This window comes from Puma concolor, chromosome A3, assembly GCF_028749965.1.
Source record: "Puma concolor isolate L17-30 chromosome A3, mPumCon1.1.hap2, whole genome shotgun sequence".
Taxonomy (NCBI): domain Eukaryota; kingdom Metazoa; phylum Chordata; class Mammalia; order Carnivora; family Felidae; genus Puma; species Puma concolor.
The window spans coordinates 677,189-691,578 of record NC_141669.1 but is presented as its reverse complement, the minus strand read 5'-3'; positions in this window follow the sequence as shown (position 1 = coordinate 691,578).

The window sequence follows — 14,390 nt, the reverse complement described above, 5'->3', positions numbered from 1 at the left end:
CTCGCAGTGTTGGGGGGGCTCCCCCAGGGCCACGGGGGTACAGCCTTGCCGCTCGTGAGCTGACCAGCTGTGGTCTCCTGGGCTGTGGACACATCACCCCTGTCTTGTCTCTGTCCTCACGGCCTGCGTATGAGGACCCAGGAGTGTTGGATTCGGGCTCTCATTACCCTGGGATGACCTCATCTCTGCGTGTTTTATTTTCACCGACCCGATTTCCAAATAAGGTCACCTGCATAGGCACTAGGGGTCAGGACTTCAGCGCGTCTCTTATGTTGAACACAACCCGTCACATGCCTCATGGTGGTGATTTCCACAGCCCAAGTTAACACCGTATTAAGCATATTTGTGGTGAGGAATGCGTCCCGGAGAACCTCATCCTGCGGCTTGTAGACACCAGCACACGTTGGCAGAACACTGGTCCCACGCTGGTCCCCGCTTTTAACCTGTTCTTCCGTGACTCATTGATCAGCAGCGAGCAGAGTCCTGGCCACCACCCATGTGACAGAATACTCTGGAAGCCGCGGACAGCTGTAGGTACAGAAATGGCAAGATCAGCAAATGATGGTAACGAGCATGTACAATTCTCATAAATTTGAGAATTTTTTAAAGGAGCACATGCCACAGACTTCGACTGATGCCTTCACGAGGTAATAAGCAGGAAGATGAGGCTGGTTCATCGGGAGTTAGAACAAGGTACTTACGTCGGCTCACATAAAGAATGCTGGCTTAGCGTTGCAAACACAACCTCCAACAGAGTGATGTCGCACAGACCGGAGGGGCTGTGACCTCCGAGGACTCCTGTGCCTGCAGAGGTGACTGACTGGTCACTGGACAAATACACCTCCTTTGCTATGGGACGGGGGTCTCCGCACCCTCATTTTTCTGTAAGTTGATGTGTGTCCATATAGGGTTCTAAGACATCTGAGAACACTAATATGTGGAAAGTCAGGGAACGGGCCCATCCCTGAAACACCAACCAGGTAACCCTGGGAGTCTGCCCGGCGACACCCAGCGTGACACTGGAGACAGACAGTAACCCTCTGACCTCCTGGTCGGCGTCCAGTGCTCCTCTTGCCATGCTGGGTACCCTCCCCAGACTGTGCGCGACCCCAGGGACCCTGGTTTCCTTGTGTTTGGCTGTGGTTTGTTTACACTGGTCCACAAGAAACGTGAACGAGCCAGGATAAGTCCGCGAGCTCGTTCATCACCACCAGTAAGTCGCTACCCAGTGTTTGCGCCAGAGGCTAAACTTCTTTGGTTTGTGCAGGATGTAGGATTGTGTTTTCAACACCCTCCAGGATTTCAGAGACTGTTTTGCTGTTTTTCTTTGTCTTTTATTCTAAGGGTAGGAAACCAAATTCAAGAAAACCATCTCTCTCAGTTTTGCCTGCTTCCTAGAAATGTAGGTGCGTCTCTCCCCAAGGTTGTTCAACTTGACAGAGTTCCTGATTTGCCTGGGAGACACATTCCTTACGCTCTTAGAGCCAGGACCCCAAACCACGGGATCACATAAGGTCAGCTCCTAGAAAGGCTTGGTAGGCACTGGTTCCACTGACAAAGGACATCCTTGCTTCTTGATGACGGACTTTCCAAACTTGGTCAAATGAGATTTAGTCTCCAAAACAATACTCCATTATGACGTGATTTGCACAACTGATTGGGGCAAAGAAAAAAAAGGGCATCATTTATTTTTGACCCCGTGAAAGTGATTACTTTGCCATTGAAAGTAAAACTATTCAGTAAAAATATTTGCTCTTGAATATTTTATTTCCATGGTAAGCGCTTGGTTACTAAGTTAGACAGTAACCCTCTGTTCTGGGGAGGAACAAAGGAACAGAGAGAGAGCTTCAGGGTTTCCATACAAACCTGTCTGGAAATACAGAGGAAAGCTACACAGACCTTGTTCGACGACAAAACACATGGCTGTAATCAGTGAGACATAATTAATTCTCACTGTGCTGGCTCTCGGGTCACCTGTTTCTATGGAGCCACTTGTTACCAAACCAAAGGCAGTTCTGGGAACAGGGTACTGCCCGGCAGTTGTCTGATCGGCCCTCCAGCCCGTCCTTGAGGGTCCGTGGCGGGTCAGAGCTCAGCGTCAGCCTCTCCCTTGGAGTACACAAGGCTGCCTTCTTAACAGAAACCTAATTTCTAGCTTTTGGGGAGAGCAGAGCAAACGCAAACCCAGCTGTTGATGATGATGGGACACGTAGTTAATATATTGCGGTGACTCCCACACTGGGACAGAAGAAAGTCACACCCTCTTTTCCCATGAAACACACAGTCGTTTCATTAGGTCTGGACGCTCGGTTCCCCTCTGAGGTGAGGACACCCTGCACGTGGCAAGGACACTGCAAATGGCCAGCGTCTTCCCCAACAGCTCATCTCTGAGACCTGCCTGCATCCACTTACCGGACAGAAGTCACCCGGTGGTCGGGCTTCTGCGGACGGACGCCTCTCCCCACAGGCTCACACCTGTGGTCCGCGAGCAGCGTGTGCGGTATCCCAGGGAAACAGGGTGGCCTTGTGGTCATCTCTTTGTAAGGTGAGGCTCATCTCAGAGGCACTTCCTTGGCCATGGGGGACATCGCAGAGGAAGTCTGAGCATAAAAGTCACCCTGAACATTTCTTCTGGTGTGTGTGTGTGGGGAGGGTGAGATTGGGTTTGTAATGTTGAAAATCAAAAAAATAATAAGAAATATGATGAAGATACGATCCTCGGTGTCTTTGGACAGTGAATGGCCTGTTAATCGGTGACAATACAGACTCAAACAGAGCACAGAAGCCATGACATTTTGAAAAACATTTGCTCCCTCACAAGTGAGAAACCATTTCCAAATTTTTTAATAACGAAAGAAATGAGAGAGTGAACACACGGAACAGAGCGTTATTGTGGCAAGAACCAGAATATCTGCCATCGGTGGATTACACGGAAGGCAAGCCGCCACCTGTTACTACTTGCTATTAAAACACGCTGAAAATTCTAAGGCTAGATTGTCATTCTTACAGAGGTAAAGTCAGTTTTGCATTAAGGTAGCAGTTGGCTGTAATGGATTCCCAAGATCCGTTTTAAAACTCTGATGAATGAATCCATCAAAACGGAGCCAAACTTGCCAAGATATTAACACATTGTGCTACTTCCTTAGAGATTCATTATTTGCAGACATAGAACCCAAAGCAAATAAAATGTCCGTTCACAAGCTCTCTTCATTCACATACAGGATTAACCAGCAGCCTTAAGGAAAATGATTCTTTTTTCCCTTCATTAAATGCACATTTCATGCGTATACCCATCACCATTGCTGTTGGGATGGGCTCAACCACCCATAAGCATGGAAACTTCTAACCAGGTAAGTTAATTTCTACTTCCCAGAGGAAAGCAAGAGATAGGAACTGAGAACCTCACCTTGCAGAAGCATTTTGCAGATGAGCAAAGCTACGTAATCTGACTCTTTTTGGGGAAGCACATTTTAAAATTCCTACATAATGTGTAAAAGTGGATGCATTCATTAACATGACCCAAAGATATAGCCACTTTAAAAACAGGAGAAAGCTAAGTTCTATTATTCCAAGGTCTTAGTTTAAAAATCTTAGCAACTATTTGTAAGGTCGCACACGATACGTTAACTACTGTCGCGGTGAAGAGGTTCCTCGGTCAGAACCACAACTACATTTAGTTGAAGGTATAATTATACGTACTTTACAATCTTAAAGATGATACAAACACGTCATTAGGAAGTTGAAATTAACTAGACTTGCCATGACAAAACAGAGACCTTATGAAACTTAAATGAAAAACTGTATCAGACATTGAGTTTGTAAATCAGAATTATCCAACTAGATTGTTTTGTCAAAGGATTATCTGTGGTTTCTTTGAATTTGCTTTCTTATGGGGAACAAAAATGTTTTTGTGCTAGCAGTTTCTCTAGAAAAGTTGTTCTTTCTTTTTTTTCATAAAATTCTAGTGTACTTCCAATGTTAGGTGGCAGTTCTCTTCAGTTTTCTTGGAATTCAAGAAATATTAGTTTTATATAAACACCTATTAGACTACAAACCAGCCAGAGAAGAGTTCCTTGGTTACAAGGGCCCCATAATCTAATTTATTAGTACACTCTGGGGCAGGAATATATTTACTGTTCCACAGTGACAGGTAAGGCGTTTTTCCAACTACTGTGCGCACAGACTCACAGAGAACTTATAGCTTTAGTTGCTCAAGTGCAGACCAAAGTCACACAGAACCATGACAAACAGGTCCTCATGCCACAGGGCTGCTCCTTCCGAGCGGAGATGACACATAGTCACGTGCAGTCAGACACAGGAAAAGATGAACTGACCCGGTTCTCTGTCCTCTCTGCTGGACAGGTGCCGTCGTGAGTCAAGTCCCCACTCTCTGCCGAGGACTTGGCCACACTGGACGGCGGCACACCTGGCTGAAAGCCGGGAACGGGGCTGTGATGGTCAGCTTCAGGGTCCGCTCGGCTGTCCAGGCGCACCCGGAGTGTCACTGTGCATGTCTCTTGTAGGTGTGGTCGGCAGCCTCGGAGTACATCGGCGTTCCCTCCATGGTGTGGGGGGCCTCGCCCGATTAGCGGAGGACTCCAGAGCAAAACCAGGTTTCTCAAAGAAGAAATTCTGCCTCATGAGTGAGGTGCTGGCCTACCCTGCAGATTCCAGCCTTGCAGCCCTTGGTCCGTCTCCCTCTGTCTCAGCGTGTGGAGGGACGACCGGGGATGCTATCACATTGTGAGTAGACACATACCCCATTGACTCGAGGTCTCCAGGGAACCTGGGCTAACATGGATCCCCTTGGGCCCGCGCAGAAGCTGTGATGTCTGTGCTCTCGACGGCTGTAATAGTTTCAGCTTTGTGTTTCCCTCATCTGTATAGTTACGAAGGTTACACTAAATGACAAGACGTGAATGTAAGGTGAGCAGATATTAATACACAAAAAACTAGGTGATATGGAGAAATCCCTAAACGGTGCGTCTTTCTAAGTGGGGTAGGTATGGAGCACGGATGTTCTGGGACTGCTAAGCCTGCCAAGTCTTGTAAGTGAATGCTTCCCGCGAAGAGCATTCTAAACCCAAAGAAGTTTACCACTGAATCTTGCAAAAATTCAACCAGAAGATAGAAAAGGAGGGAACACTCCCCCACCCATTTTTTATCGGAAGACGGACCCCAGCCAGAAGCCGGAGGCAGCGGCAGCAGATTCTGACAGGGTGGTGCAGAGCTCCGGTTTCCCGAGACGGACCAGGACGCTCGCGTCAGATCGGCTCTTATGCAGGAGCACCTCCGGCGAGGACTGGAGGACAGACACATCCTAGCTGTGCCTGCTGCCAGCTCTGCACAGCCCTGCCTTCGGGAAGAGGCCAGTGTCCCTTCCAGCCGGTCAGCCTTCTGGGGCGGAAGGGCTCTCCGGGGAGGTCTCTGCGGCTGGAGGAAACCCAGAGGTGACATTTTATTCAGCCCTGTGTTGCCAAAGGCCGGTATGGAGCGGATGGCCATGGATTAGGCCGCGGGGCACCGGCACCCGTGCTGTGGACGAGGGCGGGTCGGGCCCTCCAGCCTCTTTCGTGCAGGAGAGCTGCTTCGGGCCCCCACGCAGACCTGTGCACAGGTCCACAGCCACACGTCCACGGGAGACCAAAGGTGGGAACGGCCGACGTGTCCATACAATCACCTGTACGACGAAATATTGTCAGACACAAAAGGAGTGAGGCCCTCATACTTGCTACAATGTGGATGGACCTTGAAACCAGCCAGAAAAGGACAAAAATGGTGGGATTTCACTTATTGGAGGTGTCTACAACAGGCAAACCCACCAGGGGCTCGTGTGTGAAGATACTGGCATCCTTGCAGGGGACGGAATTGTTGTAGGGTCACACTGTGGTTATTGTTCCATAGCTGTGGATGTTCCAGAAACCCCGCTCAACCATACACTGTAAATGGGCGAGTTTTATGGCAGGTGAATTATCTCGGCAAAGCCGGTAAACATATCAGCAACCATAATCAGTGATACATATCAAACACGGAGTATTATAACCAAGCGAAGTTTATTTCAGGAACAAAGAGTTGGTTTAACATTAAAAAACTAGTCAATTAAATTTGCCACATTAACAAATTAAAAGAAATAATCAAATGATCACCTTATTCGATTGAAAAAAGCCTTGGATATAGCGAATGTCCATTCACGATAAAAATTCTCAGCAAACCAAGAATAGAAAGGTTCTACCTTAACTATAGGAAGGGATCCACCCAAACCTGCCTTACTGCAAACATTGACTTAATAGCAAAGGCGGGACGTGTTCTCTTTGAGTGTGGGGTGTGGTGTGAACACGTGTGCATGCATGTGCGTGACATGCGTGCACATATGGGCACGTGTGCATTGCGTGCACAGGTGAGGGTATGTGTGCACGTGTGTGCACTTATGTGTACATATGAGCACGTGTGCATTGTGTGCACATGTGAGGGGTGTGTGCGCATGTGTGTAGGTATGCGTACACACATACAAGTGTGTGCAGGTATGTGCATGTGTGCGTGCATGTATGTGCGTGTTCCAGATGCTTCACATTTAGTCCATCTCACCACAGATGAAGAAACGCGGGTGGAGAGTCAGGATAGGGGTTCCAGGCGCTGGGACCCTCTGAACCAGATGCTCCCCACCCACCTGTGCCCTGCAGCCACGTGCTGCCACAGCTGCTCCGTGGACTTCCAGAGGGCCATAACCGTGGGTCCCGCTGGGATGCGCAGGTGCCCGCCCCCACCCCTACCTCTGAAGGACCCGCAGTCTTCAGGGAGGCAGCCGTGTAGGTGCTAGATCAGGGCTCAGCAGGGACCTGCGTGGGGCCTGAAGGATGTCGCCTGCCACGTGGGTCCTGCTTCCCCACAAGTAACATGAGGGCGGTTTTCTTTGCCTCCTAAGGCCATTTTGACAATCAGTGAGATAACGTGAAAACTGCTTCATTCTCCCTGGGCTCAGAGCGAGTGCCCCATAAACATCAGCTGGGGTGTTGAATAGAGTCGTAGTCAGGTGCCGTGCATGGGGAGATGGGCGGGTACTCAGTTCAGTACCTCGAGGGAGCACAAGGAAGAGAAGTATTAAATTTGGTGGATGTAGTTCCCAAATACTAAATTTATGATCTTGTATCTTAAAGGGTGTCCAAAAATGTTAAACAGGACAACTTAATTGTCTTAAATTGTACAATCTATCAGGGAGAGAGATTAAAAATAATTTAGACACTAACGATGAAAATACAGTTTATTAATCTTTCCGCCTTTTATTTATTTATTTAAAAAATTTTTTTAACATTTATTTTTGAGAGAGAGAGAGAGAGATAGACATGGGCAGGGGAGGGGCAGACAGAGAGGGAGACACAGAATCTGAAGCAGGCTCCAGGCTTCGAGCTGTCAGCACAGAACCCGACGCGGGGCTCGAACCCATAAACCGCGAGATCATGACCCGAGCTGAAGTCGGACTCTCGACCGACTGAGCCCCCCACGCGCCCCTTTCTTTCCCTCTTTTAATTTAAAATTATTTTATTCCCAGAAAATACTTTTATGTGGTCATGGAATTTCAACATCCTCAGTTTAGGGGGTTAAGGACTAGTTGGATGTGCATTCACTATCAAAAATATTTTATTCCTATTTTGCAAACATTTATGAAAAAAGAATTTTGTAAGAAATTCCATTTCAAACCTAACGTGTTCTCAGTAATCGATTGGCAGACACCGTGGCTTTCAGCCACAGTCCTGCCCCTAAGCCCTCTCATCCTGGGCCCACCAGTGCATCGTGAAGACGCGTGGGCTCACGCTCACTCCCTGGCTCACCAGCCCGCGTGACGCATCCCACCCCCCAGGCGTGGGCTGCAGGTGCGTCTGGAGCAGGAGCCGCCATCTTTCCTTGGGAAAAGGTACGACGATAAATCTGCAGATCGTAACCTGAAGTCTGAAGACAACATGCGCACAGGGCGGGCAGCGTGTGCAGACGGGGCGAAGGGCAGGGGCGCGCCCTCCGTGCACACGTGCCTGTAAATTCCGGGGTCTGCCCCCCGCAGACCGACGTCTCCCTCTCTCCTGCTCTAGAACACTCTGTCCTCGCTTGGCTACTCTCCAAGAATCGTCTTAGTCTGGAGTAGTATTCCTGTGAACCCAGAATCGTCACTTTTGATCCTCAAACCTGGTTTCGTGATACTCATACCCTTTTACATGCGCACTAGGTACACGTTTATTAAAATTCATATCTCTTGAAAAAACTTTGATAAGGTAAATGTCCAATGTCACATTCTTAAGCCTCACTCTAGAGAATCTGATGGATTTGTTACTTTTTATTCCCCTGATTTTTGTGCCTCTTCTCGCCATGCATTTTATGATGAAATTCTGATTTATTCACACAGAAATTCTTTGCCAATGAGATGGCCAGAAACTGGTGCTCTCTTGCTGGGCAAGGGTCCTGGGAAGGAGGTCTAATTTCTTTTTGCCTGTTTTATCATTGGGTAGAAAAATCTTAACCATTTCTTGGTAGAGTTTGGTCTGGTTTCCGTCCGTGTGGCTCCCAGTCTCAGAGGCAGGGGCAGGGAGACAAGCCCCACTGACCCGGGAACGGGGCTCGATGCTTTGGACAGAGGAAGCCGGAGTTTAGGAGCAAACGAAAGCGGTCCTCTGACTTTGCAAGCGTCACCCTGTTTTGAGGATTGTCCTGACTTACTTGATCTCATGAAGCCCCTGTTGGTTATAGGTGGACCCCAGGAGTCCCTGGAGCACCCGCAGCCTGCTGGTGACGACGCGTCAGCCTCTCTCCTGCCGTGGACACCGTGTCGTCCTGCCACATCCTCAAGAGGAGCATGGGGGACCGTCGTGAACAAACATCCAGGTGACGCCTGGCGTTAGGGCTCCATGCCCAGTTAGCTATCCCTTCACGGTGCCACAGACACCCATCTGCCGGTCACCAGAGCAGAAGCTAACCTTGGGAATAGGGGACCCGCAGGGCACAAGTGGGGGCGCTAGACCTGGTCTACTCTGCAGTGTCAACGACCTTCTTGATTAGAACACAGGTGGGCAGAATTTTCCATCGCTGGGACAGGTTTTCCAGTCTGATGGTTGGTTACAGTTTTCCAGATGATTGACTTTGGAGTCGAATATCCAGAACCGCCACAATATTCAGACTTTTTGGTAACAGTTGACCTTCCCAATTTGGGAATCGATTTCATTTATTTATCATTTATTTATTTATTTAGGAAAGGATTACTGAATGTTGATTTAGTTTATTTCATTTAGTAGCAATAGAAAAAGCTGAAATCCTATGCTTATTTAACTATTGTTCCTCAGATTAGCATTTTAGATGTGAGAAATAGGTTTTTTTTGTCATTTGTAGGAAGTTTACATTATGTGTCCTTTGCTAACCATGGGCCAAGTTAAGGAAATGTCTCCATTTTACACTTAATATCTTCAAGTGTACTTCAGTGAGGCTAATTAATTCTACAGAGTAGGAAGTTTTCTTAACACTTTGTTCATTTGCTTTATGTTCTAATGTTATTTTTTACTGATGTGAACATAAGCATTTTGACCTTTCTCGTTTAACAAGAATGGTCTTTATGTTTTAATTGTAATATTTCAACATCAGATATTTCATTTCAACAGAATATTTTCTGAGTGGTATCAGTTGTTACAATGAGTTTCTTAAACTTCCCTTTTTATGGAAATAAGTAAACTGTTTCAAAGAGATTGGTTTGTTAATATTTTGCTGTTGTAGAACATAGAGTCAATTACGACATTACCAACGCCGAAAAGAGCCTTGCAAATTTTAGTCAACTGACGTGGAATTTACCTGGCTTTATTGAAATGTCAACCTAACTTCATGGAAACAGAAGTTATAATTCTACTACAAATGCTTTATATGACTTTATTTGAAAATTATCAACACTTACACAGAGGGCTCAGTGTGAATTTTTCACTTTAATGCAAATGTCAAAAAAAATACAAACATCAAATCTGTACTTTTGGAAAACATCAAACTTATGAATACACACACAAAAAACCATTTTGTATATATTATCTCATTACATATTTCCAGTAGCTTTCAGACATAGGCAGAAAGGCAAACAGAAAACAGAGAAAGTATGGTAACAACATGAGGCCTCAGGGGTGGGAGATCAGAGCAATTCACCAGCAAACACTGAGTTATAAATCTCTCATGTTTATTGAGATCTCAGGTTTAACTCAGATAGGGCCACCGATTCCCTATCTTCCTATCCAGTGCTTTCCTGGGAGCAGGTCGCGGGGAAGGTGCCAGAGGGACAGGGCACCTGGATGTGGTGGCTGAGGGTTAATCCGCTGTTGTCCTGGGCAGTGGGGTAGGACCGCCACATGTGACAGGTGCGTGTCAGGTGGGAGAGATCAAGATGTCATCAGACATCCTCTCGGGTAGAGCCGCACCTGTTATAACTCATCACAGAACTCTCCCTCAGGTCCCCGGGGCATGTGCAGAAAGCCAAGGATGCAGTTTCGGAGATCTGAGTGACAGCTTTTGGCTGTGCTGTGATAGCTCATTTATGCGTTGCTTTCCGCAGGAAACGAGGCCTTTGGGATCTTGTACCCCATAAATTCAACTCTCTGGACTTCTTAATTAGCACAGAAAAAAATCACGGTATTTGTTAAATAAGTAAACAGATGGGGTTTCTTTCTCTGTAGTACTATTATAAGGGAAGTTGTTACATCTTATTTGTGAGAATTGAAATGAACGTCATACAATGTTTTTAAAAGTGCAGAACTAACAAAGAATTGTACTATTCCATCACCTACTTTTAAGTGATCACTGTGTGCTGGGAACTGTTTTAGGTGGTGTGGCTCCAGTGGAAGCAAGATTGATTTCACTTGCAGGATGTAGCCACAGTGCTGTTTTATTAGGATGATTTATCTTTACCAGATGGAGTTGAGGGCAGCGTCACAGAAGTGAGCAATGGATTATTTGCAGTGTTTTAGTGCCTTGAAGAAGATTCTCTGCCCTTGCAAACTCACACTAGGGTATCTTTTCAAAACATTTGGATGCTCAGTAGGTGTTTGGAATACACTTCCTCCGACATAAGCCCTTAATACGGGAAGGCTTACTAGGGCTGCATATGGAGCTAAACACAGGAGAAGTGATGATGAAGGCAGTTTGGTAGAAAGGTTCCTCGGGACACAGTTAATCTCCCGGCTCTTTGCTCTTTCCAGCTTTGCTTAGAGGTCACCAGCAAGTTAGCACTCCTGGAAACGTCACCTGTCCTCTGTTGTCACCAACCCTGGGTGCCACGTGGAGCGCTCTGAAAGCTGCCGGCCCCTGCCTCCACTAAGCAGAATTAATCACGGTTCAGGGGGGTCTTAATCAGTCACTTTCAGAAGACTGCTTTGAATTCACTTCTAACTTATTCTAGTCATTATAAAAAATCCTTCCATTATGGGCAATGATAAACTCACCCCTTACTTTGAGTTTATAAATAAGTCAAGGTATTGGAAAAAAAAAAAAAAGAAAATCTAGATATTCAGAACTATAGAAAAATGTTAACCAAAATTCCATTACGGTGCTCTAACCATTGGTGCAAATCTTCTCACATATTACCCCTCCTGCATCTGTGAAGATACCTTACCTTAAATGTAATATATATTTTATCTTGCCAGTGTGCTATTGGGCATTGAAGCATGCTGTCTGTCACGCTTTCCCATCTCAAATATATTTAAATATTGGTCTGTGTAATTATAAGGTTAAATCCCTTGCTACACAACATTTCCATTTTGGGATGTGTCATGAGATTTTACCTCGTTTTATGGTGTTGAACACTGTGATGGCTAATTTTATGTATCGACTTGATGGGGACCCCCATCACAATGCACACTGTGATGAGGTGCCCAGATATTTGGTCAAGCATTATCCTGGATATTTTTGAGCAGGTTTTTGGATGAGATTAACATTTACATCAGTTAACTGAGTGAAGCAGACCGTCCTCCCCAGTGTGGGTGGGCCTCATCCAACCACTTGAAGGTCTGAGTAGAACAAAAAGGCTGAAGCTCCCCCAGGTAAGAGGGAACTCGTTGTGCCTGAGTCATGCTGAGATGTGGGATTTTTCCTTCCTTCACGCCCAAAACGTTGGTTCTTCCTGGGGCTCCAGCCTGTAGAATTTGGGGCTTGTCAGTCTCTCAATCCCATGGTCACATTCCTTAGAGTAGAGCTTATGGATTGTATTTCTCATATCATATCATATCATGTCAATGTTATTGTGTTATAATGCTATATCATATTTTATTATAATATTATCCAGATATCTAAATCAGTATGTTTCTCTGGAGAACCCAAATACAGCTACTTTTGATGTTCCTGCCCCCTTAGCGATTTTAAAGAGTATTATACAAAGACCCCCCCACTCCCGAGACACCCCTTTGAACATTTACTTCTGCCCAGAAAATAGTTGTAGGTGAAATTCAGTTCATACTTTCGATTCCTTGTTTGGGGCATTGTATCCAGAAAGAGATTTTTTATCTGCCTTCTTTTTAGTGGATCCCACCTCCTCTGAATCTATTTATCCTTTTGTACCTGGTTTGAATGTTACTCATACACACACGACCTATTCTACACAGAACCTGGAGGAAAAACGTCTGTGTTTTCATTATCAGTAGCGTGAATACTCACGGAGAGCGCACAGTAGGTGCCCTGCGAGTATCTGCTGGGTGGATGCCTGGAGCAAACTCCGACGTTCCAGGAAGGTGACTTTGCTTACTCAAGTCCGGAGAAATCAGAAAGTGACTTATTTTTGGAGAGCTGTCTCTAGAGGTCTGACTACATTTTCAAGTGGATTTGCTTAAGTCACTTTGGACAAGTTCGCCCTCGACAGAACTGCAGTTTCTTTGCCACCACGTCTTACGAAACTTGCGAGCCAAAAATACAGCTCCCAAGGGGGTTATACACCAACTATCAAATGTAGGCACCAGGAGGAACTTTCAATAAGTCTTTTCTGGTGTGACTTCTCCATTGTGTGTAATAGAGCTAAAATAGATCAGTTTTACTTATCGTGAAGAATTTCTTTCGTTTCCGTCGTTATGTTGTTTTCCCCCCAGAAAATAGCTGCTCTGACACTCGGAGTGCATCGGTTCCTCAGACCTGTGCCGTCTGTATCAGCACCTCCCCGTGGAGGCTGCCTTCCTCTCTGGGGCTTCCAGACCGAAGCCCCCGGGGGCTGTACAGCCCAGGGATTTTCAGAACAACCAGCCTGGCAGCCGGAACTGTGTGGACACCTCCAGGACGGAACACGCCGTGATAGGAGACCCTCGTGACAATTTCCTTCCCACGTGGCTCCAGGGAGATTCTCCCGAAGGGTCCTGAGGTCTTGGAGAAAAGTCACCTAACATGGGACATTTTGCTGCTGTTTCTTCTTGTTCCCACGTGTTCCCTTCATGAGGTCACTTCTGAGTTTTAGTTTTCTTAGCCCCCAGTACTTTGCTAGCTTCAAGAAAGTTTCTACCGATAATCCCTTTGCTTATCAACCTCAGGGTTTACGCCTGAGTCTTGCTGCAGACCCAAGAGCCACAAAGTTGTTGTGGGAAGGTAACGAGGTTGTCACGGGCAGACGGGCAGAGGAAACAGGACATTTTTGGAGGCGGGAGGGTAGGGAAAGGTTGTCCCAGAGTTTCTGCATTCTCTGGGCAGATGTGGTGCAGGCACAGGACGTGGTCAACAATTCCGGTTTCCCCGCGAAGGGCTCGGGCCAGGGCTGGGGACGCAGGGGAAGATCAGGGCGAGGTTGGAGACAAAACAGATGATGACGCGTTGAGGCACCATTGTCCAGTCACATTGCATGCGGTTGGCTCTGTGTACTTGCACGCACACCACATGCACATGCTCTCACACATGCCTGCACACATGTGCACACACACATGTGTACACACACATACAGGACCACTCTCGCAAGTCTCACACATACCTGCACACACACAGTCACACACCCCCCTGCACATTCACACATACATACACACATACATACACACACACTCACATGTGCATATTACACTCACATGGAGGACCACACTCACAGTCTCACACATATGTGAGTCACAGATGTGCAAACACACAATTCACACAAATGCCTACACACTCACATATGCACACTCACATGAACACACCCACTCAGTCTCATACACGCTTGCACACACCATCACATGTGCACACACTCATATACACCCATTCACACATAGCCTCACACTTAACCTGCGCACACACCTTCACACACATGCCTACACACATGCACACTCACACATACACACACTCACATGCACACATACACATGCACACCCTCATGTGACTACTTAGTCTCACACACGCCTGCACACACCATCACATGTGCACACACTCATGTGCATACACACATG